The sequence below is a fragment of the Clupea harengus genome, chromosome 11, assembly GCF_900700415.2.
Source record: "Clupea harengus chromosome 11, Ch_v2.0.2, whole genome shotgun sequence".
NCBI lineage: Eukaryota > Metazoa > Chordata > Actinopteri > Clupeiformes > Clupeidae > Clupea > Clupea harengus.
This window is the reverse complement of record NC_045162.1, coordinates 10,505,322-10,533,021: the sequence shown is the minus strand read 5'-3', so window position 1 is coordinate 10,533,021 and position 27,700 is coordinate 10,505,322. Positions and strand designations below refer to the sequence as shown.

General features: G+C 47.2%; 1 protein-coding gene across 3 annotated transcripts in view; it reads right to left on the bottom strand.

Annotated features, from left to right (window-relative positions):
• sema6e (sema domain, transmembrane domain (TM), and cytoplasmic domain, (semaphorin) 6E) overlaps positions 1–27,700 on the bottom strand; it is a 96,294-nt gene that overhangs the window by 40,704 nt on the left and 27,890 nt on the right. For all 3 annotated transcript variants that reach the window (XM_031577044.2, XM_031577045.2, XM_031577046.2), the window contains exon 2: positions 20,840–21,047. The gene's annotated coding sequence lies outside the window, so the exon portion shown is untranslated. The remainder of the gene's footprint in view (positions 1–20,839; positions 21,048–27,700) is intronic.

Below are 27,700 nucleotides of genomic sequence, written 5' to 3'. Positions count from 1 at the left end.
CCAGAGGCCTGGACTGGGCCCCGTCGATTGATTATCTGTCACTCATCCGGATTTAACCAACAGCGCTCTGGTTCTCAGATGAATCGCTCATCTAGCACTTCAAGGCTTTCTCAGGGCATCACGTGAGAGACGCACTCATGAGAGGATGCCAGTTTTTAGGGAAGGGCAGTTCGGGGCCACTGCAAAATCTATTTCAAATAAGCCCCCGTTTCCATTCAAACATAAACTCAATTTAACGGCGGCAGCTTTAGTCTCAATCACCGTTGGCCGGAGGCGCTCGTTCCATAAAAACACGGCTGATTAAATCCCCTGGGGGAACGCTTTAAATATGATCAAGCGCTTTATGTACCTGCTGGCTTTGAGAAGCATTTGTCTCTGCCAAGAGCTGTGGAGCAGTGAGAGACAGAGAGGAAGAGAGAGAGAGAGACAGAGACAGAGAGGGAAAGAGAGAGAGAGACAGAGACAGAGAGGGAGAGAGAGAGTGGAAAAGAGCACTGTGTCATCCTGACACAGCAGACCTGTCTTCTAAGAGAGCAACCGTGAGCTTACTGGAGCGTTCCTTATCCTGGTATTGTTTCTGACGGAAGGTGGGGCGATGGGTTGGGTGTGGGTGAGCCCCTCCACATGGCTGTGTACTGGGAGCCCACATGAAAATGGAATGAGCACCCCCCCCCCCCCACACACACACACACACATGCATGCAGACGTCCTCCCCCCACCCTCCCCCCACCCTCCCTGCATACATCGGCCAACATAATGAGGCCGTGTGTCCCTGGACTCCTCTGTCATTTCAAACACGATTAGGCACATTAGCCCCTGGTCTCCACGGACCATTATCTTCCCAAGCGCTCCGCCAGGGACTATCAAGTAGCCATGGCAATGAGCGAGAGCGCCAGCCCTGCCTGACCCACCATGCTAGACCTCTTTGTGGGCCACACGCCTGTGGCTGTCACGGAGACGCGTGACGTGCTAGGAGTGTGAAATTGTGTGTCTGTGTGTGTGTGTCTGTGTGTCTGTGTGTGTGTGTGTGTGTGTATGTGTATGTATTTGTGGGGAGGTAGCATTGTGTGGCTGTGTCTAGAGTCGTGTTGTATTGGCTGTACCCAGAGCTGTCCTTTCACCTTTACTGACTGGCTTGTGAATCTCCCGGCTTCAGTCGATATTAGAGTCCTCATTATGGGTTTAAGCACTGCGTTCACTTTTTGGGGAAAATGTCACCGGCGAGGAGAGAATAATAAACAGTAATGAGATTTTCTGATTCCCGCCGACAATTAAAGGGAAAGACATTAACGGGGATGCATCTAGGGCTGGTGGAAACGATTCTAAAGAAATACTGGTCCTCGAGGAGAAGATTTGTAATTGAGATTCTGAAAACGGCAGAATCGTTGTTTTTCTCTCTTCCATCGCCAAAAAAAACATGCTGATGATTATGGAATGGTGCTGTTTAGAAAACAATTATCAGCCACTCGCACAAACAAATGGACAAATAAAAGCTAGCTTTCCTCCAGGCAGAGGGGGTGTTCTGTCAGTGTGCTGGGTACATTTTCTCCTTCCTCCTCTGCTGACAAACAGGCGGTGGATGCTGCCTCTGCCAATATCGGACCAGGGGAAGATAAACAAGCTTGTAATGAAGATCTTTAAGTGGCCAGAAGAGGGGGAAAACAAAAACAGGGCTGCGTTGCGTTACGTTTTGAGCATGACCCCTCGCTCGCACAAAAGCCCACATTGTTTGCTCAGGGGGCCGCGTCATCCCTGGCCAGTTTGCCGTGAGTTCATCAGACCTGACTGTGTGTGTGTGTGTGTGTGTTTGTGTGCGTGTGGGGAGAACTCATCTCATGATGTCCCTCACATGGCTACGGCCTGAATCATAAACACCACTCACTCACTCACCACCAACACACACACACACAGGCGCATGCCCCATCATATACATGCACGCACACACACACACGTACCTCACATCACACACACATAGACGCACAAACACACAGACGTGTCCTTCAACAACTGACAACACTCAATCCATCAGTCCTGTTCTTCCCAGACACAAACTGCTCAGTTAAACACAGATTTATTAGTGGAACACACACACACTACCTCCCCTCAGCCATGTCATTACCCAACACAACCCTCTACAAGTGCACACGCGGCTCCGCTAATTAGATTTCCAGTGGATGACCACCACTCACACACACACACACACACAGCTGAGGCAAATTGGAAACGGGCTCAAGGAGCACTGGACAATTACAGCCAGAACAACCCTCTTGCAACCCTTTTTGGTTGTTTTTTATACATATACACACATTTGAGTAATTATCTTGAGTTCAGTCTGTGCTATGCCAATGTCCACTGAACTGATGCATCCAAATCAACCTGTGGGAACAGTCTGAGGCGAGGACTGATTAGTCCTTTATTTAATCCCCCCCCCCCCATGTCCTCTACTTCATGTCCTCATCACAAGAAGAAGCAGCCCCTAATGTGGTAGACCAAGGCTGAAGTATTTGAACAGCTCCATCACAGCCTACATCAAACTTATGAATGGCCACAAGTTCTGTTCTGATTGAGTTCTATAGTGTCATTTTAAAAGTTTTTTTTTTTTTTTTTTTACTATTTTATTAGTAAAATACATCAAAGAGAACAAGCCAGCGTGTGGCACAAAAACGGGCTTTTCAAACTGCTGGAAGAATCAACAGATCAAACAGGGACCTTGACAGTCTGGAAGTTACATCACTCTGCTGGGATCTTACTGATGGCTCATTTTTATGCAGCTTGTGCAGAATGGTGGCGTACGATATGAAAGCGAAAGCAAAAAAAAAAAGACACCAGAAAGGTCCAGACAGGCCTCCTGAACTCATTTGGGATTAGCATGAAAAATTGATGGTGTCAGGATCACGGTTCAGACTCCTCTCATAGCTGCCCTTTGAGAGGAAGTGGCGCCAATGGGAGTGGGCAAACCATGGCACGGGGGCAAGCGGGGTAAGACAGGGCGTCTCGTGGTCTGTCATCCAAAGTCACGACCCCTTCCACTATCAGTGTCAGTCTAGCACGTCCGTGGGGAATAAGGAATATCTTCCTTGTCAACAGAGTTCAGTCTAACTGACAGGGTCGTTCCATAAGAAGGGTCGTTGACTGCCAGACTCAGTCAGCTTCTTGCTTCCCTTTCTCTCTCTGCGGGGAATTTCCATCATCCCATCACTCGAGCCACCAGTTTCACAGCCTAGGAGAGCCTTTAGCATTCTGTCGAACCAGCCCTTCGTGGACAGAAATGCCATTTTCTTTGACGCTTCACCAAATGAAAAGTGGGGGAGTGGGGTATGACGACTCGGATTTTGAAGCTGATGTTTGTGTTAGGATTGTTTAGGCCTCATGGGAAAGCACTGACTGACAGGTGGAGCTTTAGTGATGTCACTACCTGTGGCTAATAGGTAAAAACATGCCCGTCCTATAGCGTCGATAGCGTGTAGGATGTATGACTAGCGGTTCGGGTTTCTTTCTATTCCCTTTGTGTTGTTTACGTTGCATATTGCGGATGGCTTTTAGTTTGAATTAGCCCTAAACATCGAAGATCTGGCCTGTTGGTTTGTAACATTTGCCACTGCCAGATAACACACTTCCAAGGCAGCTGAGCATGAAAAAAAAACACATTGACATATTCTCTTTTCAATGGCTGCCATTGTCGAAAGAGCTTCAATAGTGTCCTCGAAAAGAGAACCCGCCTAGCAGAAGACATGGACGTGACATGACGTGACATGCTGCCTAGGAGAAAAAAAAAGCTGATGCAAAATGGTGGAATCATGTTTCCATCGTCTCGGGGTGTCATTTGAAGGATGGCACCTCTATTGACATCCTCGTTACTTAAGACCGCCTGTGAGCCAAAAGCGATGGCTTCCCACACATGACGTCAGCTTGGAAATTCGGATCGATATCACGCGCTAGGACTTAGTGTTCCTGAGGAGTGGGTGAAACCCCGCCATTGTTCTGTCTTTTCGAATCTCGTCTAAGTTTCCTCTGGCGGCCTTGGCCGTGGCGCTACAGCCAGAAATCCATGCCAGACAGCCGAGACTGGGACAGATCAATATTGAAACCGCAGAGTGTCCATCTATTGTCTCCCTGTCTCCTCTTTAAAGAAGTGAAACAAAAAAAGAACAATGCCATTAGGGAACGGGGATCAGCCAGACACTAATGGAAACCCCCTTCATTTTGCCGGCTCCTCTGTGTTTGTTCTTGGCTCCTGGGGAAAAAGCATGCATTTCATTTGCAAATCATTGAAAACGTTGTTTTTTTTCTCTCTCTCCCTTTCTCTCTCTCTCTCCATCTCTCATCTCCATCTCCATCCTCATCCTCTTAACAGATTGCTCTTCTCTCTCTCTCTCTCCTTCTTTCTCTCTTGATCCATCCCTCTCTCAGACTCTTGGTCTCCTGGGTGAAGCTAACGGCCACTTCATCAAACCGACCATAAAAATTATGCACAGCGCCTGCACACACACAACACAACACAATCAGTCTTTCTTCCCTACCTCTTCGCCCGAAGAGTAAAATTGCACGTTAAATAACCTCTCTCTCCCTCTCTCTCTCCCTCAATAGCCCCATCATTAATAATTCAAGCTGTTATTGAGAAACATTACCTGTCCCTGTATTGACAGAAACTCAAGCAGTGGGTTCCTCAAGGGCGTCACAATTGGACTCCAAACTGTCTGAAGCACAGCCACGCACAACAGGAGTCTTTTGTTGATGTTTTTCTGGGCAAGTACATGTGTGTGTTTTTCAGCAGGACTCTCAGCGTATTTTCCTGGCAAACTTTGTACTCAGCCGTGTTTGGCTGCGTTTTCATGTCTGAGCGCGTACCCCGTGCCAGTGCACGGTTGCGTGTCTATTTTTACGGTTCTCTCCATCTCTAGCGGATCCGGGGCTCTGAGATTCGACTCCTGCCGTCAGAGGAGCGCTCCCCGGGGAGGCGAAAGCCACATCTGCGTGGGTGGATGGTGATGTGTCCTCCATTCGGAAAACTAAGGGGGAAGTGGGGAGAGGGGAAGTACGTTTTGGTTGGGGACCATTGGAAAGAAGACCCCTCCTTACGCCCTTCCTTCTGCTGCTCTATGTCAGAGGTGAGAGGGACATGGAGGGGGGCCGCCCAAGGCACCTCCCATCGCAAACCGGGAGGGAGGGAGGGTTCTCTGATCTCTAATCACCACGGTGACCGTGCAATGTGCCCGCCATGCCACCGACAACCCTACACATGGCAGATGAAGAGGTTTAAGACTCTGCGTAGATGCGGTGTGGCAGCCTGTGACACATTGTTCGGGTACAGGGAAATAACATCAGGTGTGCCACTTTCAATTTGTCCGTTTCCATATTGGATTTTCCCAAAACCTCCCCCCCCCCCTTCATAAAGCAGAAGGACTGCATCCACCCTTTCTGAGTGCTAACGGATGCTACCTTTTCCCTGCGAAGATCCGCCTCGCATCGACTCCGACATGCCTGCTGAATCCCTAACGGAGCGCATACTCTGTACCCCTCTACAGTGCAGCCCCCTAAGCACCTCATTCCCACACGGGGGGAGACAAAGAGGGGCTGCTAGGCAAATCAACACGTCATGCACTTCAAGCCAACAATCTGTTGTGCCTTGCGTGCCTCTTGTGACAAACGAAAAACAATGGGAACAGAAGATATCTCCAGCCCCACACACTTAACAGAATATAATATCTGGGGCCTGTCATTATTCTCCTCAAACTGCAGCTCGTCTCAGGACCCCCCTGGGGAGAAAAGCAAGAGCAGCCAGATGAAAATGATATCCAACGCTCTCCAGCTGGGAAGATGAAACGCCGCTGCACACAGAGAGGCAGCCGGAGAAGGAGAGTGAAAAGCGAGTAAGAGACGGGCGAGAGGGACGAGACAAAGGAAGAAAGAAAGGAGGGAGGGAAGAAAGGAATAAAGAGGAGAGGAGTGCCTGAGAGTGAGAGAGATGCATGAGAGGACGAAGAGAGAACAACGTGTGTGTGTGTGTGTGTGTGTGTGTGAGTGTGTGTGTGTGTGTGTGTGTGTGTGTGTGTGTGTGTGTGTGTGTGTGTGTGTGTGTGTGTGTGTGTGTGTGTGTGTGTGTGTGTGTGTGTGAGTGAGTGAGTGAGTGAGTGAGTGAGTGAGTGAGTGAGTGAGTGCTCGTCTGGCCACTGATCACTGGTGGCCCTCTGCTGCTCTTTATTGACAGGGTGGATCTCCAGCCCTCACTCCACCCGGAAGACTCCTGCATCCCTCACTACACCCCACCCCACCCCACCCACCATTCCACCGCACTGCACACTGGGGGAGGCAAGTAGGTGGTGTGTGTGTGTGTGTGTGTTTCAGTTTCAAATGTGCACGCTTGTGAGCAGTGAGTGCCCTTCTGTCAAACTCATGAATATCATCCCTGTGGTTGGTGCTCTGTAGCCCATGACTGCACTAGGGGAAGTGGTGAGCGGTGTGTGTGTGTGTGTCCGTGTGTGTGTGTGTGTGTGTGTGTGGTCAACTTAGCATGCAAATGTCTGCTTTTGTGTTGCGTGTCTGTGTGTGTGCCTGTGTGTATGTCTGAATTTGAGTGTGTGTTGGCATGAATAGAAGTTTCAGGGAATTATGAGTGAGCGTGTATGTCTGAATGTGTGTGTGTGTGTGTGTGTGTGTGTGTGTGTGTGTGTGTGTGTGTGTGTGTGTGGGCTCTGCCTCCATGTTGCCTCTGGGTGCTGCATCAGCCTTAAGGCACTGAAACATGCCGAGCTCAGCCCCTCTTCCCCAACTATTAGATTTGTGGGGTGGGCTGAGGCTAGTGGTGGTGTGTGTGTGTGTGTGTGTGTGTGTGTGTGTGTGTGGGGGTTGGTTATTGTGCGGTGCCGCTGATCCCCTCATCATGCTGGGGTGATTAGGCACTGTGTGTGTGTGTGTGTGTGTGTGTGTGTCACGTTAGGCACTGTGCAGCACCGGCTTTGCCAAGACAAGGGAGACCAGCCGACGAGCCCGAGCCCGCATTCTGCCATGACAGCAGAAAAAAACAAAAACTCCCGGCCACAAAAACAAGCACAAGCACAAAAAACAAAAACTTCACACACACGCATACACATGCACAAACGCATTCCCATTCATACACACGCATTCTCTCTCTCACACACACAAAAGCACATATGAAAGCATAAAGACAGCATACACACAAGCACGTAAGGGGCACACACAGACTTACATAACCACATACACCATCAACACAGTCAAACTCACATATGTACACACACACACACACACACACACACACACACACACACACACACACACACACACACACACACACACACACACACACACACACACACACACACACACACGATTCTACTAAAGGTCAAAAACACAGCAGCCATCAGCATCTTCGGCTATTAGGAGTGATTTGCTTCTATGTCACACACCCTCTCTCTCCTGATGGGCCCTTTGAACCCTGTCTGCTGCTAGGTTGAGTGCTATGCGTGGTGCCGGGGATGGGAGTTCCTGCCCTGGGATGTGTACGGGCCACTCCGTCTGTGTGCGCTGTATGAGGACTGCATCAGCACAGCAGAGCCTGATGATCAGAACCTGACCGTTTATCGCCCCTGGCAACATGGAAGCTAGGACTCACTAACTCGAGATGGCAAAAGTCATAAGTTCAGGAAGATTCTAGAAAAGTTACACGAGGAAGGTAGCTGGTCATTTGAATCATGTGGCTTTGTTGTGGAACAATAGCCTGTGGTATCCACAATAACACAATAGCAAAAATCCCACGCTCATTGACGCACTATGCATCAATACTGTGACTATCTGTGCACATATTAGAAATGTTTTTGTCAGCAGACAGTTGTAAATCGGAGACCTTAACACGCCACCTTGTTTCTAAAAGGCCATGAAAACATAGTCAGAGGTGCATAAAAACACAAAAGCGATTTCCCCCCTGTGCCTGAGATAAGTATGTTCTCTGTGATGTCCCTGCCCGCGTCCCTGCGTTAGTCGCAGTAGCTGAACTCACAGACAATAAATGGAGACATCTCTATTTGTTGAGAGCTTTGATCTTTATTTCCCACATTTCAACAACCAGAGCCGCCCAAGGCATTAATAGGTTTAGTTCGTATTTGTCTTCCTACCATCTTTTCTCCCCTCTCCTTTTCATTTCATTATTTGTACACTGCTGTGTTTGAACCTCTTCTCTCTTTTTTCGCTCTTGGAACGTGGTGAAATTTCAATACCGCAATGATCTTAAGCTGCTAACGATCATTTCAGTGTTTGCTCAGAGAAATTTGAGAGTGGGAAAATAGAAGATAAACAAGTCCTTGGAAAAATGAGAAGCAAAGAAAACTCTCAAAAATCACCCCTGAGACCGCAGCCTGTAGGATGTCTTAATGAGTACTGCCAGTCAGAAGCATTACTGTGTTGTCCTATATTTTGTCTGAAGCTGTTTACTAAGTGGCTTCTAAATACCTAAAAAATAAAAACAACAGCTTGCAACAGCTTGCAACAGCTTCAGTGACTTCCTTCGGTGAGGGAACCCAAGTAACACAATTCTGAGGATTTCTGAGAGTGACCTATGAAGGAGTAGAGAGAACCACTGCATGATCTTTTTTGAGTTGTGTATTACCACACCAATAACAGCAGTAAGGCCTGGGTTAGGGTTAGAGTTGTGTATTACCACGCCACTAACAGCAGTAAGGCCTGGGTTAGGGTTGTGTATTACCACGCCACTAACAGCAGTAAGGCCTGGCTAGTGCTTTGATGGGAGCTCACCAGGGAATGCCAAGGGCTGTAAACCTTGCCGGTAGCCAAACCAACTTGTAACTCCCAACTACCAGTCCTCTAGTGCTGAGCTGGTTTTGGCCTGGGCAGTGTCTGGATATGTCCTGGGAAAACTCCAGTTGCCACTGGATGAGGCATTTGGGGCTTGTAGAGTGTACTCAACCCTGCTGCCTGAGTGGACTGAGATTTCCCAGTGCAGTGTTGGGGACACTGCTGGGTCTGTCATTCCTGGCCAAAGCTGCTCAAACTGGTTACTGGTCTAAAGTCAAAGCCTTTTAAAACAAACCGGGAAGTGGCCCCACCAGACAGACAGACACCAAGACACGGCGAGTATGCAGTCTCAAAATGGCCACTGGTGCCTTTATCCTGGTGGGTGCTACTCATTAGTGGTGGTGAGTGCTCTTACGAGCATACATGTATCAAGAAAGACACTCTTTAGGTTCAACCGCTGATTTGTCCATATTTTAAGTGCCACCGCTGATTTGTCCATAATAAAGGGTAAACATAGCACCCTCAACATCTCACCGCGCTCGTAACATAAACCACTGCGTGAAGTGTGACACGTCTGCAAATCACAGCTCACACCTCCCTTCCGCTGCTTGAAAATGATGTCAACATTATGTAAGGACACAAGGACGCCGCCGAGGGGTTACCTCGACTGCAGCGCACTTCCGCTGATTAAAAGATGGAAGGTGCCGGCAGGCCGTTCATTCGGTACCCTCCCGCGTCCGTAGGTGCAATCAGTGCGCCTTCATCAATCTCCCCCCCCCCGCTCCGCTCCGCCGTGGAAAGTTAACACAGCGGGGGGAGAGAAAGGAAACAGACACGGAGGGAGTGACAGCGGTATTGTTAGGAGACGATCTTCCAAAGGGAGGGAGTCCGCAAAGGGACGTGGGGTTGGGGAGGTGGACAGTAGATGTGACGGAGAACGCCGTTTTTTTTTTTTTTAAATGAATGATTTTCCAATCAGTGCGGTCCATGCCGATGAAAGGCGATATAAATCAACGTGAAGGCGAGGCCACCCTCAGGAATGCCGGCAGGGGAAACGCTATCATCATGGCTGCTTGCTTCACCATTCCCGCGGAGATTAAATACTTCATCATTGTGTCTTCTGCTCCCAAAAACGAACGAAACAGTCAAATTCCCCCGCCACCAAGTGCCACCTCACGTTTACTGCTTTGCTTGCCATCTAGGTGCCACAGCTGTCTTGCGGTGCGGTGGGGTGGAACGTGCTAGAAGATGGTCAGAGGGGTGCCTTCAGAGATGCCTGCTAGCTGTCTGTCTGTGACCCTGGAAATCACTAGAGCAGTCTCACGTTGATGACATTACAGAGTTGGGGGTGGGGGAGTGAGACTCAGAGGTCACCTGCCCACTGATTACAACTTTCCAGAGCCCCAAAACAGATTACAAATCTGGACTCTGTGTGTGTGTGTGTGTGTGTGTGTGTGTGTGTGTGTGTGTGTGTGTGTGTGTGTGTGTGTGTGTGAACAGGGGGAGGGCAGGGGTGGACTTAAAATATAGAACGGAGAACCTGCGACTCATCCCTGCCTGCAGCTACAACATGTCACTCTGAGTTCCCATCAGGCTCTGGCGCTGATCTGTCCCGGGGATGTGTCTACAATGGGTGTGAACGCTATAAATACTGGATGTGCCAATGGATAACACTTCTGCCATAAGATCGGCCTGTCGCTGTTCACATCCCATCATTAAGGAGCTCACTCAAAAACCAGCATCATGTATGGAAGCGTTCGCTCAAAAACAGGAAGTGACACAGGCTGATGTTGGCTAGGCTGATCCGAGTTAAGGCGGGGCGGGGCGGGGCTGGGCGGGGCGGGGCGGGGCGGGGCGGGGCGGAGCGGGAGGGACGGGGGTTGAGGGGGTGGTGATTGTGCTTGTCCCCTGAGCTGGTCAGGGGACACGGAAGGTCTGCTCTTTGTGTGCTGGCCAGCGGGACCTGTGTCTATGGCAATTACCGTGTCTGACAGCATTGATATCAGCGTGGGTGGGAGTGTAGGGGAACAGCTGAGAACTCGGCAGAGAAAAGAGACAAGACTTCAACCAAGATCAGAGATCAGAGACCCTTAATGAGTGAGGAGGGAAGTGACAGAACACAGGCAGGAGTCGTGTCCAAGTGTTATTCACAATCCCACCCACACCCCAGTAGGGAGCTCCTTTGAAGTTGGGGGGTTCAGTGTGGGGGCTGGGGCGGGGTGGTCTGGGGGTGGTGGGTGGAAGATTGATCTGTAAAACCTGGGCTCGGATCACCGGGAGAGATAGTCGAGATCCTAGGCGCCTTTCGGCAAGATAAGCTCCTATCTCAGCTAAATCCCAAAACTGATTAGAAGCTCTAATGGTACTTAGAGACCACTCTAATTACGGTTACGATTGGGGTTAAAATCATTTGGCTTCCTCCAATCGGCCCTTTCCATCTGCCTGGAAAACTATGAGAGAGCACGCAGACGCAGAGATAGGAATGGTTCTCCTCTCTCAAGGCGAGGACAGCACCTTATGGATTTTTTTCTTTTTAATCAAAAATTAAAAACATCAATTTCATTAAAATTCATCGCCAAAAAGAGAATGATACAAAATTCTCTTTGAAGTCTTGGGTGGTCACGAACAGATTCATCTACAAGGTACGCTGTGTGCGAATGAAATATGACGCAAGACCGCTGGGAACAGACAAACAAAGATGACGGACATCACAAATCTTGTCCAGTCTGAAAACTTGGAAACAAAAGCTGAGGGTTTCTTAAGCCGTACCCTTCAAAGGCTAACACACAGTTGCACGCACACACACACACACACACACACACTCATACATTCAGACACTCATACAACACAAGCACAGATTCTCCCTCACACAAACATGTAGAAAACACACTCTCGGACTCAACAAACAAACAAATTCACACACTCACACACACACACACACACGCACACACACACGCAGAACCACACACACTCTCACGCTGCTTTTGAGTTTTCCAAAACACACCACACATACACACACACATACTCACACCCTCACACACCCTGATCTCACACCTCCCCAAACATTTAACCATGCAGTTATAATAGAAAGCAGAGGGGACAAACAGCCCCATCTATAACAGGCAGATAGTGCTGTACGCACTCTGCTAAGCCCTGGCAGGGATGTCATTAAGTGTGAGTGCGTGATAAATGCACTCTGCTTGTCGGATTTGAGATTCTCATTAGTCTGTGGGCAGGAGGGAATGAGGCACCATTACTCTTGTGCCAAGCCTAACACGAAGAGGAGAACGTGTGTGTGTGTGTGTGTGTGTGTGTGTGTGTGTGTGTGTGTGTGTGTGTGTGTGTGTGTGTGTATGTGTATGTGTGCGACAGAGTGTGAATTTGTTTGTTTGTTGAAGAGTGCGAGAGTGTGTTTGTACATGTTTGTGTGAGGGAGAAACTGCGCTTGTGTTGTTTAAATGTATGAGTGTGTGTGTGTGTGTGTGAGCGTGTGCGTGTGTGTGTGTGTGTGTGTGTGTGTCCGTGTGTGTTTACCCATAACTTACAGTGAGCGCGAGGTACATGCGCGCATGAGATAACCACAACAGTACCATTATATCTTTTGAAAAGAAGCAGGGAGGAGACTAAACAGAGCTGTCTGCGCCGCGGTTTCAATCAATACCCTGAGCTAGTGTCTGCTCGGGCCCCTGGGCCGGCCCTTGTCATCACCTCTCATTATAAATCCCAGCCAGCCCCGCCACCCATCGCCATTCGCTCAGCCTTATCGCAGGTGCTGCATCAAACCAAGCGCGGTGAGCTGCTACCAGACTCGGCCCTGTGGCAGTTAAATTTGCCTCAAATTTTACACCTTGTGTCAAAGCTGCTGCATCTTCATGAGTTAGTGTACCCAGAATTGGGGAGATTTTTTTTCTCCTCCCTCAAAGAGATGACCTTGGCCGGTGTGTTTGTGTGTGTGTGTGTGTTTAGCAGTTAAAGGCAATGCGACAAACTACTTCCCAGGGTCTGAGAGAGTAGCATTGTGCAGCAGAGGAAATGACATCAGCTGTTGACAGTGACACATAGGCACGTTTGTAACTCTTTAAATCGGTTTGCTTCCATACACCTAGACACTTCCAAACACACAGACGATGTCACATCACACCAAGGGGTTTGAAAAAAAAATTCAGTGTCAAGATGAAAAACAAATCAATGTGGGGAAAAAAAAATCTGCCGACAGACCTCGGTTTGTTGGGATTTCTGACTACTTTAGTCATGGACAGAAGACTGGCATTGAGACCTCTGTGTGGCACTTTCTGCGTTGTATCAGGGGGTTCATGTTTGCCGCTCTAAATGGGTGGCGGCGAGCTATTTCAGGGCTTTGTGGAGGTGTCTGATGCGTATCATTCTAAGTGTGGGATACGAGCTGGTGGTCTAAATCCAGTGGTGTTGCATCATTCCAAGTGTGGGATACGAGCTGGTGGTCTAAATCCAGTTGTCTCACATGCTACAGCATCTGTTCCTCTAATCAAACACAAAAATGGCTACTTTAAAAACAGCTCCGCCGTGTGAACAGAGTTATACTGGACGGAGAGCACGCTGTTACACAAATAAAAATGACTCCATGGTATAGCGGAAGCTGTTTTTTATGGTGATTCTACATTAAACTGTAATTTAAGATTGGAAAGTTGGGAGGGAGCGAGAAATGTAACGAGCATTAAGGCCTGATCCACTTCATGAGCTATGTGCTGATAGGATGAACAGATAGGAGTTTAGAAACGAACAGAGAGGATTTTTGGTCAACCATATCTCAGGAGATTACCAAAACATGTCTCAAATGTTAAGATAAGTGGTGGTGCTGAGAGTTAGTCCAAAAAGTATGAAATAGGATTATCTCAGAGTGTTTAGCTGACTGATACAAATAATGATGTTGTGTATTCCTTTTTTAACTTTTTGAAGTCGACTAAAAGCACAAACAGTCAAGAAAAGCCCAGATTTTCTTACATTTCGTTCCGTCCCAAACCTCACATTAGTGCAGATCTGGAGGGACTAAAACCCAAGCACCGTAAAAACAAAACGTAATGTTCGGATAGCCACTTGGACTCTGTACACTTGGTTGTGAGGTCTTAAATTAAGATGCCTTGCAGTGTGGTATGCTTTAGAAGCAAAGTGCTCGCCACATCACTTCGAGGCATTTACAGTTCAACCCAACAGGCCTGGCCAAAAAAACTGGCTCTCGTTACATATCAAATAAAAACCCACTTCAATGCCGTGCCAATTATGTCTAGAATTACAACAGGTTTAGTGTATCAATTTGACGACTGATCCAAATCCACGAGTGAAGTGTTTCTTTCCCCCGACAGACTGTCTATTAAAATGTTTGCTCTGATGACACGGCTTGAGATAGATCAAATCACTCTTGACATAAGCCGGCATTTTTGAAGCTGTCGTTTTCTTCCCCCCCCCCTTCTCTCTTCTCCTCCTCTACTTTTTATCCACTGTAATCCATTCCTTATAGATGCCTCTTGTGGTGTCTTGTCTGTGAGTCAGATCTCAGCCACCATATGCCACTGCTGTGTCGCCGGTGCCGTGTCGACTTTAAGAGTAATCAGTCTGTTCGGTAATAAAGAGGCTTGTTCTCAACAGCCGGCTCTGTACAGTGCAAAGGGGGGGCAAAGATTAATCAGTGTGCCAACGACTCAGGCATACTATTCACTGCAGAAGAAAAAAAAAATACTGCACCCTCCAAGCCGATTTAGGGCCTGAGAGATGAGGAACATCTCTGGTCCATGTACCAGTCTGAGGTTAAGTTGAGACATTATGCCTTTTTTAAGAGGTGCTGTGAAATTACATGAGTACGTTGAGGCTGGATGGTTGCCAATCAGCCACTTGGAGGACTGAAGTTCAAGAAGCTCCATCATCAACAGTCATTATCATTATATAAAACACAGCATCAATTGCATAAAGCCGCCCCTCTTCAAAGTTTATAAATACACGGGTTCAGGGCTCCAGCTAACGCTCTAATTTACCAGTCAAAAATAACCACTTTAAAATGATTCAGAAGAGAAGATTGACAACTCGGCAAGAATATTTTAAAATGCGTGAGCAAACTATTTCTTTATCTTACTGGGGAGATGGGTCGACTGAAGGAGTATGATTGCACTGAAAAGCTGTAATTTTCGGCATAATTTTCAGTAACAATCTATACAAATTTGCATACTGTATCATCTCACTCAGCTTGGATGTTGTGCAAGAAACAAAGACGGAACAAAAAGAAATACTAAAACCTGAATCTGAACAGACATAAACTTTCATATAAACCAAACTGTAATATCACTGTAATTAACCGAACAGCAATTTCAGATTTTAAATGTGATATTTTTTTTTAAATATGAAAGAGCAAGCACTTTCCTTTAAAGCAATCTGTTGATGAGTAAAGTGAATGCATGCATATATCTATGTGTGTGCTACCTGGAAACTAAGCTTGTGACCTTGGCCTCGAAAAGATCCACACTCTTGCAATTGAGATCCATTACAAGAACACTAATTAACTAGGCATCTATTTGAGCGAGACTGAGGGTTAAATGTAGCAGCCTTGCAAATTAGCGAGAAAATGGATAATTTGAATTAACAGTCGAAAGCTAAATGCATAATACTGTGGAACACTGTGGAACTCATCTGAATTTCTAGTCCTTGTGCTCCTTTTTTTTAAATTAATCAAATTTATCGTGCTTCCGTCCAGGTGCTTCACACAATGATTTCGAATCCGTCAGGCTACAGGTAGGAATGACACGTCCCTGTCATAAACCTCTTTTTGTAAGAAAAAAAGAAAAAAACTCTATCTTTGATGGCCATCAAGGCTGCAGCGGTGTCCGTGTCTGGCATCGGCTCGGCTGGCCTGTCTTTCCAGAACATTTAACACTGACTCTCGCCGAATCACCTGCCGTCAAATCACCTTGGGAGGTGTGCAGCCCTATCTGGCGAGTGTGTGTGCGCGTATTGGTGTGAATGTGTGTGAGTGTCCAAAAGACATAAATCTCTGCTCTGACAACTCCCCAGGTTTCCCAGCAATGGGGATGTCTTCATACGCGAGCAGGACAGGGGGCTAGTGGAGGAGGTAAATGGGGCAGTGTGTGTGTGTGTGTGTGTGAGTGTGTGAGTGTGTGAGTGTGTGAGTGTGTGTGTGTGTGTGTGGGGGGAGTGTGTGTGTGGGGGGGGGGGGGAGTGAGATGGGAATAGGGGGGGTTGACTGTAAACAACCTGTTTAAGGTGCTGATACCTGACCCACTCAATTTACTTATCTGCTGAAGCTTTCAGTGTATATTCTGGTGCATTGGGCAGATGGCTACAAGGAAATCAGTCTCACAAGGATGACACACACAGACACACACACACACTGCGATAAGAGTGCTCTTATTGGGTGCCAAGGCAGCTGTATTCTATGCTGTGTGTGTGTGTGTGTGTGTGTGTGTGTGTGTGTGTGTGTGTGTGTGTGTGTGTGTGTGTGTGTGTGTGTGTGGTTTTCTCTTCTCATCTTCAGCGTGAGTAGATGCGCTCACAGTAGGGGAGTGAGCCGCTCCTGTGGTCTGGACAGCCTCCAGAGAACCGGTGAGTGTGTGAGTGTGTGTGTGAGTGTCTGTGTGTGTGAGTGTGTGAGTGAGAGCCAGACGGCATGAAGGAGAACACCTCATAAAGCATTCGCAGCCACTACAAAATCTGCACATATTTTACCTGAGCACAAACATTCCAAGCTAATGGAGCCTTGACCCCATCACCACTGTATCACAATGGGGAAACTGACAAGGCTCCCACAGCACTGGAACCTACAAAGGTACAAATGGTTAAGCTTAACCCTCTGGGGTCTGAGGGTAGTTTGACATGCATTGACATTATTTTATTAATCCCTACCTAAAAACATTGATCCAAAAATGCTACATATGCTATTGCTTAGCACAAACTCCGCAACAATAATCTGAGAATAGTAAGAATGCCATTATTATAATTTGTCAAAACATTTGAGACTTTTTTTTCTTTTGAAAGTCAGTGGCTTATACCATGCATATGGATGAGATAGGCGTTATTCACAGGTAAGCTCCCACTCCCCACTGTCAGACTGGACTTTCATTGTGGCCCTCTCTGTCCCCTGCTCAATCATTGTGCACAGTGTGAATTGGGAAATTGGAAAAGAAGAGGGTATTAAGGCCTGTTTACAGTTCATTGAAAATACTCTCTCTTTATCCAGTGTGTGCCAAACACACGAGATACAGATCAGTGAAGTTTTACACGTTTACAAGCTTCTCAATGACTTATATGCTGGGCCAACTCATAAAGAACTACAACCAGACTGCTCTGAATGTGCAGAGAAAAACGTTTGTCTAACAATATAAAACTTTAGGTAGGCTATTTACGTTACAGAGCTGATAAGCTATTGAACCACATAGCAAATTTATGCGCTAATACATCATACATATTGTTCACTATAAATGCTAGGTGGATGGAGAAGCTATCATAGTTGACGAAGCTACAACTATTCTGTAGCCTATATGAAGCTGACCATGCTAAAATGATCCAGAGTAAAACACTTTATCCAGTGTGTGCCAAACACACAAGATACATATCTTAGATAATCGATCAGCCAAGCCTAACCTATCTATGGGCTAATCAACAGCATAGCAAGCTAAAAACATTAGCCTATACAACACACAGATCTCCTACTGTGAAAGAAATTTAACTTACTCATCCAGTTCCTCCCCAGATAGTAGGTTAGTAGATCATCAAGTTGTAGCTCCATATTATATTACATCTCAGTGCCTTTGGAATTTAAAAGCTTGGTAATCTCCATTTATAAATCTATTACATCTCCTTCAATGGAATTCCATATCTTCTACCATCTACCTCCAAATGGTAGGGATTGCCTCAAACTAAAGGAATTATACTTGGACCAGTTTTGTTCACAGTGGACTTTCAGCCATGTGGTCTATCTCCTCCCTCAAAGCCACAGGTAATGTTAATGACCAAGTATTTAGCATGTGAATCGAACAGCTAATGAAGGGGTTTCCATTGTCCTACTGGTGCTGTGACTGATAGATGTACATACCTGAACCATTCACTTGTTTTAGGTACTTTTCAAACTTTTATTTGTCAGTGTATTAATTGAAAGGGGAAGCCTTTAAGGTTCATGGCAACGCTATTACTGTGTGTTTTAGACCTTTAGATGTGCAGTCCTTCATTACAATTTTGTAGAATTCAGCAAATGTCTCCTCACATTCTTCTATTTGAATTCCTCAACTAGCAGAAGTATGCTGTACCTAAAGCTACTTAGAATGAGCTGTGACTGAGAAAAAAGGATGAAGGGAGTTGAAAAGGAAGTGTTTTTCAGAGCTCCTGCTAAGTATGGAGAAGAATGTCGAGATTCACTGGTGGGTAGCATCTCAGAGCTTCTTCGGAAGGTCCCTGTGGGTACCTCAGATCTCTGGATCAATGCGGAGCTTAACGCGGGCCTTCCTTTGAATCTAAATCTGTCGTGGGATATCGCTCCAGCTCCTTCACAGGTGATGGAAGCCAAAGCCTGCCCATGATCACTGGTACTCCTGGTCCTTGGCGGAGCCGTTATCACTCTTCTGTCTGATGGAATCACAGCACTGCTAATTTTTTCCCCTTTTTTCTCTCGAAAATGACAGTGGAGAGGAAGAAATGAAAGTCATGGTTTTCTTTATCTTGGGCACATTTTGAAACCATTTTGCCTCGAAAAAAAAAAGATGGGTATAAAAAGATGTGACTTAGGACACATATTATATCATACTGAGACTGAGTCCTTCGTAATGCATTCCCTGAATCAATGTGGACATTCACAGAACCATTTATCAAAAGTCCTTTTCCAACTTTGAGCTATATGACCATGAAATATGTTGATCAAATCCAGTTACAGATTCCTCACGTACACCACACACCCACATCTGGGGCATTTTGGCCCAGCCCACAAGAGAAAAGTGTCTTGAGGCTTTCAGCCAGGATATGCCTGCTGACACAACTAGGAAGCGCTCTTCAATTGATTACGCAATTATGACCGAGCACCCTTTTCCTCCCTCTCTTGAGGATGACACCGCCAGGCTGGTACCAGGACGGACTCCAGATGCCCACATGCCCCTGGGCTTACATCAAGCCCACACCAGCCTCCACACACTGCTATCTTCCCGTCATGCCCCCCCCTCTCATGCCAGGGCCTCTTTCCTTTTTCCAGAGGGTCTGGGGGAGGCAGCCCCTGTTATAGGCATGTGTGTGGGAATTCTACCGCTCGCTCACATCATTGCCTCTAATGGGGCTGGAGAGCGGGCGGGGAGGTGCGAGCCGACAAGCAGAGCGTGAGGGACTCGGGGATGATCAATTTGTGTCCCTGCGACACCCCGCGCCCCTCCCGGCCACAATCTGGTTCGGCTCCTTGTGCCAATTTGTCACAGCACACTGAAATGCGGAGATGCCCTCGTTTAACTTTGGGGAACAGGGGCAAGGGACAGAGATGGAGAGAGAGAGAGAGAGAGAGAGAGAGAGAGAGAGAGAGAGAGGGAGGGAGGGATAGATACTCCAGAAAATACAAAAACGAATACGAGGAACTGCACAAAGAGAGGGCTGTCTTTGGACATTAATGGCGGGCATCGGCCATGCAGTACTGGAAGGGACCCAAAGCCAGACTTCAAATTTCTCCCATCCCAACTGCGAGCCCTGACCAACCCCAGATGCCTTTTTACACAATTGCTGGCAGGCATAGCCCAGCACCCCGAGCACACAAAGGGCTTGCAAAGCCTTGCTCTTTGTTCGAACGCCTGAGATACAGAAAGGGAGAGGCATCCCAACAGAGGTGCTTTAAAAGGATATACGTGGCAAATTTTACAATTTCATGCACCTGTTAGAGAGAAGCAGGGCGAGAGGGGGTGAAGCAGATAGACATTCTTTCAGGAGAAGGTGACCGATAGAAGAACGGTGGCATAATAAACGTCCTGCCACGTAGTCCGAACCGTTTTGGGGGAGGGGGGTGGTGTGGGGGGGGGCGTGACAATCAGGCGTGACAATCAGTCATTCAGGGGGTTCAGTCCGATCATATTTCACGCCTATCTGCCTGGTCGAGCAATGTTCTTTCCCAGCGGGTTTCAAGAATGTCTCCCTTTCCAGGTAGGGAGGTGGACGTGGTGACAAAAGGCCTGAAAAAAAACTGTCCGTCTCTATGAGGACCTTCCATTGACACACCTCCATTCTGTTACAGAGCCTTTCAGCACAACACTTCAACTCCATTGAGGATGACCTGAATGCTCCAATCGCCTGAATTACAGTATGTGGGTCCTTTGACTACAAATTTCAAGAGACCGCGCACAAGTGCATAGCCTTTGGATGAGCACACTGGTGCAATCACTGGCCTTTGTCAGCCCGAGAGGCATCTCCTGACAATGGAGGGGATATTTCACAAAGGGAGGGGGAGACAGAGAGGGAGGGCTACAGAAGGTTAGTCCTCTGTGAGGCAAACAGTGGTACATCAAGGTGTCTAAGGCCCAGAGACAAAAGGCATAGGGGGAAAAGGTTGTGGTTATAAATCAGCGTGGCATTTATCGTTCGGAGCAGAACCCAGGTGCGCCGCTACAGACAAGGCTTTCGATGTGCCCGAGAATAAATCTAGTCCCGCGCAACGTGATGCAAGAAGAGAGCTGACTTCCATCATCAGAGCCAAGGAGGCAATCAGTGGGATCAGTGAGATGAGATCCATTTATTTGTTCTCACTCAGTTTTACTCTGGACTACAGACGCATTTCATGCCATCACTTGAACCTTTTCAACTCCAGAAATACCAGCAGACAATCGGCATCAATGAGGCCCAGTATCCATGGCCCAGAATCCAATCCTGGCAATAGGCTGGACATTCTTGAAATTGTACTCTGCAATTACTAGAGCTAGTCGTACAATGCTTAATTGTCATTTAAACAGACCATTATATCAAAAGATATTCATTTCCAAAGTTACATGAACTTGTAAGAAAGCTTTTCTTCTATGAGCTTGTCCTGGTGCTTACATGTTACTGATTACGAGCAAAAAACGAGAGAAGGTGTACTTACAGTTGGTATCAGCTGTTGCCAGTTGTTTTGGTGAACTGAGTGTTTTATTTTTTTCCTCCTGGAGACTCACGAGCCAAGCTGCTGAGCAGAGGAGGAGGAGAGAGGAATGATGTTGGTGCTGAGAGGTGGAGATGGGGGGAGGGGGGCAGAAGAGGGGGGTTCGACCCCCTCAGACTTGACAGAAACTCTGCAATCCCTCGCCAAGTCCCTATTGGAAGTACAACAAAAGAGGGGGGGAGAGAGAGAAAAAAAAAACTTGGTAAATACACAAGGCTTTGGCTGCACTGAGAACACATGTTAGGTGTAATGACCCTGAGTTATGAGAGCGAGAGCGAGCGCGGGCGCGGGCAGGATACTTGATCTGGTCGCCGACCTGAGGCTGAGGGAAGAGACGTGGAGCAGAACGTCCTTCTCGCGAAATTCTGACCGTTATTTCTCTGTCACAACACCGCTGGCAAAAACACAGGCTTGAAGTATGGGTCTAAACAGAGCCAGATGTTGGCGGCTGAGTGTGTGTGTGTGTGTGTGTGTGTGTGTGTGTGTGTGTGTGTGTGTGTGTGGTAGGGAACTAGCAGCTGTACATTGGTTGAGAGCATCAGCGGCGCTGTCTGTGAACTCATTACCCCCATTTAATCTGCCTTTCAGATGGAAAATTACTGGAAATACTCTGAAACCCTGAAAACACAAGCGCTATATCAGTGACTAACCAATCTCTTATCTGTGTCATGGCTCTCCCTCTCTCTCACGACACACACACAAACACATCCGCTCTATCTCTCTCACAACACACATCCTCTCTCTCTCTCTCTCTCTCAGTGGGAGAGAGGGAAGGGGAGGTTCCGATGGATAATCCACTCTCATAGCCCCTTTGCGCAAGGCCAGCAGTTTCTTCACTAAAGACCAGTGACTAATGGCATCTGGTCAATGCATCTGCAAACACTTCCCATCCATCCCACTCACAGCAGCCTGTGTAGTGGGTCATGACCACAAAGTCATCCCTCGGATCCTTAGCAATCCGCCAAGTATGTCCCCTCACGCTAGGGCCACACCGGCCCCAGCAGCAGCAGCAGGAGCAGCAGCAGCAGCTGCCACAACATGGGAGCGAGTGGATCCAAGGGTGCTCTAATGAGCCTGCATCTCAGCCCACCATCAGAAGCCTGGGCCAACAGACATGGGCTGCTCGGCATGCTGGGAAACTGTGCAGGATGAGACAGGGTGATGTCATTTGCAGACTGACTTTGCTCATGTACTGTATGTCGACCTTCCTGTTGCTTTCCTATGCAAAGGTTACTCTGGGCGACACGGACTGTTCCTCCTGGAAAGCTCGATAATTCCCAACTCAGCCAAAAGACTCATGGATGCCTCGAGAAGCATATTTATTGAAGGCCATAGATGGGGTCAATGGAATGTTTTTAAATGCACAGGAATGAATGTGGAATTGACATTAAAATCTCGTGCCAAACAAATAAAGAGAAAGACAGCATATCTCCACACAGAGTGAGATCCTTAGACTCATACAAGGACTATTGAGCCAAAATGAGGTCAACAAAACATGGTAAATGCTATACAATGTGACGAGTGTTCTGTTGTGTGAAGGCCAACATGTTTCCCATAATATAGAACGCAGCAGCAAGGAATAATGTTTCGGCGCCATTTTAGCCAACGAGAAGGGCACACAGAGGAATTTTTGACCCACCTCTCGAAATTAATCTCAATTTCCTTAACGAGCCTTTAGAGTTTTTTCTTTGGACAACCCAACCAGGAAAGAGAGACAACAGGGGAGGGGGGCACACACGAATGATGAGGATTTAACTAAAATATGGGCCCTTTGTCCTAGTTAGTCGGGCGACCTCCATTTCCTAATTTTCTCTTAATATACCCCAAAGAGGGCATTTAGACTTGCCTCATTGACTGAGCGATCTACTGGCACCCCCTATTTTCCATCAGCTCCATAACTCTACCCCCCCCCCCCCACACACACACACACACACACACACACACACACACACACACACACACCCACACCCTCTCTCGATGCCCGCCATTTACATCTCTCACACCATCATCTCATCCATCTCGCCCCCGCTCACTCTTTCTCTCTCTCTCCGAACCCCCCCGCTCCCTGTCTCTCTCTCCATCTGTCTCCCAGCATATCTTTCTCGTTCTGTCTCTCACACTCCATCTATTTCTCTCTATCTGTCCCTTGATCTCTTTCATTCTTCCCTCCCTCTCTCTCTCTCTCTCTCTCACTCGCTCCCTCTATCTCTCCATCTCTCACACCCGACCCAACAGCACTTTGGCTGGAGCTCCCCTTTCTCTCCCTCCCATTCCGTCCCTTCTCCATCTAACTGGTAATGTCTTGTAAAAGGCCCCCGTAGGCAAAGTGCTAGTCGCTCCACTGCAGTGATCAATGGCCCCGGGACGTTACTCCTCACGGCCGCTGGGCTCCTGAAATGGAATTATTAATAATGCAGGGGGGGGGGGGGGGGGGGGGGGGGGGGGGGCGGGTTGCTGTCATACCGGCCATTAGTGGATGGAGGAGCCAAGGCCCTGCAACACTGATTGATCACTAATTGGATTAATTGCTGTCTTTCAGTGCAGCGGAATTAAATGGACTGAATCGAGAAGTCACTTAGCCTAAATGCAGTCAAAACTACACGGGACACAACGCCAGAAAGTGCAATCTGGACACATCTCATCTCGGTTTACGCTCATGAATAAGAGGCGCTAATCACTGACTCTTCATATGATGTGGCAAGGCTAACCCTAGCCAGGTAGCAGTAATCAAAAACCCATCAAAATAAAAGGCACCAAATTGGGGTCCAATTTTCATCGGTGTACTGAGACTTGCACTGGTGGCATTATACTGAGGAGTTTTCATAACCCTGTCAACATGTGCTAATCCTCTGTTCTGCACACACACATTTGTCAAGGGTGAGAATGAGTGTGTAGTAACACCAAAACACCAAGGGTCCATGCAAAGGATGGAATATGCCAATGTTGTTATTCTGCTTAATGCACTTGTGTATGAGACAACTCATATGATACAGCAAAATGGTCTTTTATTAATTGTAACTATATAGAAAGTATTAGCGGATACTTTTTGATAGTCTCGCAATACAAAACATACAGTACATGCGATTCATATAGTGGAATAGAAAGACATACATACAGTACATGCGACACATATAGTGGAAAAGAAAGACATACATACAGTACATGCGACACATATAGTGGAATAGAAAGACAACATGAGAGATGAAGCTTTAAGTCAAACAAAATATTGATGGTGATGAGGGTGTGATGAGGTTACACCCAGTTTAACGCATGGCCATACTCCACCCAGGTGTCAGCCAGAGTTTGCAGCATCTGGTCATACGCCGATGTAACTATTTATGAGCTCCTCTTGGCAATGGTTGCCATGGCATCATACGGTATAGGTCATTGGCTTATGGAACAACTGGTGGCAACAGGCTTTACCTGCTATGGTCAAACTCATTAAAAACACAGCCCTAAAGGGTGGAAATATTGATCTAGTTCACTTATGCTCAAGGGAAGTGGTTCACCCACGGACACACACACACACACACACACACTTCTAAATCACATCTGACCCAGCTGGAGTCTGCGGAACAGTGAGTGAGACAGAACCGCACAACAGTTGAAGAAAAAGAGGAAAAAAAAGAACAAAAACACAAAAAGTAAGTCCCTGAACTCCTCAACTTTCCCGACCCTCTTCTGGAGCTCCTGGCATCGAGAGCGCGGTGGGGTGCTGTTCACCCCCCTACTCCCGCTCCCCCTTGCCATCATTCTCTCCACAGCCCTCCCAGGCAGGTGGTTTGCCTGCACAGTTCACTGTGTGTGTCAGTGTCCTCACAGGCATCCATGCGACGGTGTGTGTGTGTGTGTGTGTTTGCGTGTGTGTGTGTGTGTGTGTTTGCGTGTGTGTGTGTGTGTGTGTTTGCATGTGTGTGTGTGTGTGTGTTTGCATGTGTGTGTGTGTGTGTGTTTGTGTGGCGGGGTGGTGGGAGGTATGAAGTTCGCTGAACATGTTTTGATCATTAGGACAGAAATCATTAATCTCAAAGACGATTACTGTTGATTTCAACGATGGTGTCACGGCAGACATTTAATCCATCAGGGAGTAAGGAGAAGATTAATTATTACAATTTTTACAAAGTCTGAAGCTGCCGACATCTAAAGAATCTCAACCCCCTCCCATAAAAGGAGGATGTGTGCGGATTATGAAATATGCAAATAGCAACAAACGGTTACATAAATATCTATAAAAAAAAATGAGTGTGAATGATGTGTCAGTTTAACGCTACATAATCCATTATTGATATCTCAATAGCACTGAGTCATAAAGAAACACACTGCATGTGGCCCGCTTTGGAGGGGAGGAACTCGAGCTCCTGTCTCTTTTCATTTAAAAAAAAAAGAATGGCAGTCTGGAGTGAAGGAGAGGGGAAAAATAATTTTTTTAAACCGACTGCCAATCAGCAAGTTGTCATCCCAACAGTATCACCAGTCCAGCCTTATCACACTACCCTCATTACACTGACAGTAAATGATGTGAATTCAGTGAAAACCTTGTTAGTCTCTCTCTCTTGTATCTTGCCTTTGTCCTTTCTGTCAATATGAGACATTACAAAACAATGGGACGCTCAGGGTGGCTGAAAGCAAGACGGTGTATTTGATGGCGTCTGTAGTGAGCTGCTATTGAGACTTCCTCTAAAAGAAACAAAGAGTCTCTTGATCTTAAAAGGTGCAGACTGTAAGATTGACTGGCTTCTGGCGATACACACAGACTTACCCAGCAGCAATGCTGAAGCGAACTCAGTTATGACAACAAACACACACCAGCAGCACTGGAATGTATATACATATATATATTGATATACCTCCGGCAACCAACTGAATACCCTCCTTCACCGCTTTCTTTCCAAGCGGGTAGGAGAATGTATGCTGTCTGTCAGGTGCCATTAGCTACTTCCAGAATCATGGCATTAGCTACGAGGACATTAAGTAGCCATAATATGTCAAGTGATGAGGTTACTGTAGATAGATATTTAGAAATTGTATTTATTATTTCGTTTGTAAAACTAAGTCCATGAAATGTAAATTGTGCAGTTTGGATATGTTTGTTGATGGGTAACATGAGGTCCAAAGCTTTTTTTTTTAACGTTACACTTTCACTGGCAGTCATTTTCAGCAGCTGTGGGCTGATGTCGTTGGGTCCAAATAACAAAAGATAAATTCTAGTTTTGGCGCATAAATGTAAAATTACAATCCTGGAAGCAATTAGATATATTTCAACGTTGACACGGCAAAAAAAGGTTACTGCTGGTAACTATGTCATGGCCATGTTGTAGGCGCCTGTCCTGATTTCATTTTTGCTTCATGTTTTTGCTTCTTTGACAAGGAGGATTCAGGCTCCCTTGCTTTCTCTTGAGCTAAATAATGATCCTCCATTTGTCAAAATGAAGTGTCCTGTTTTAGGAGGAGAGTGCACATTAGGTATGGAGGGACACGGTGTTCCCCCAGATTCCCTCGCAGGCATGCTAAACAGCTCCTCCTCCCACGTCTCAGAATGCCCCCCCCCCCCCTCAACTCCCGAAAAAAGAAGTTAAAAAAAGCCTTTTCCTCTCTCTCCCACTCAACTTTGCACCTGCTCCTCCTGTGCGCCCCCCCCCCCCACCACCACCTCCCCCCCCCCCCCCCCCCCAGCCCTGTGGCCAGCCCCTGCTGCAGCCACGCTGAGCTAATTGAAAGCGACCCTGACTCGTCCTTTTCCCAGGCACTGCCGGAGAGTTCCCCCATTGTGTTCCCTCCGAGCTTGCTTGACAAGTGGCCTTTCAGTGGTTCGCCGCAGGCCTCACGGGGGGTCCTGTGCCCCCCCGCCCGCCTGCCCACCTGCCTCCCTGCCTGCCTGCCCGCCTGCCTCCCTATGCCTGGCGAAAAAGACATGGTAAATGGCAATGATGGCAATTACGGTTGTCTGTGCACCGACGCAATAACGTTTGTAGTGTGATATGCTCCATTAGTTACTGGGAGGTTTGTTGTCGGAGGGGCTGCTGAAATGATCATTACGAGAAATTTGTACTCATTTATGCCATTGATGTTGTTTTTACACTGTTTCACCTACGATGTTGTGTCATTACAACAGGACGCACCTGTACATAAACATGCACAGATAAAACAATGTCGTCCTAAATTTCCCTCCGTGTAAGAAAGCCCTGAAATGCCATAAAATAACTGGACGTACAGTTTGTTCAAATAAACACCTACAACTACATTTCCCCTAGTCATATTATTATGAGCCACCCGCTCCAATTTCCCTCCCCTAAAATGAAAACTCTGCTCTCCCACTATACACTACACTATACCCATGGGAGGGCTAGAGGCATTATGGGTACTGAACGGAGCTGAGGACCATAATCCCAACACCCACCTGACCATAAATCACCTTCCAGGCAGCGCACTGCGGTGACTGACAATATGGCAGACCTGGTCTTTATTGAAAAATCACATTATACCAGACTGGATAGAGCCTGCTCCCTTATGTTCTAATATTAACCACATACCACCCATTTCACTAGAGCCTCTTGCATAAGAGCCACGCACAGCCGTAGAGAGGGTAACACACGGGAGGTGCTGACTATAGCACCACCGCACAGCAGAAGGTGATGAGGTTTGGACTGACGGCTGCATTTATGATGAGTATCAGCAGGAAGGAAGTGTGTGTGTGTGGGGGGGGGGGGGGTAGAAGGGTGGTCTGTCAGTTTGAAAACGAAATTGAAAAATGTCAAAATGGTAATGATTGCACTCGGTGAAAAGGAAAATAATGGGGGAAAGAAA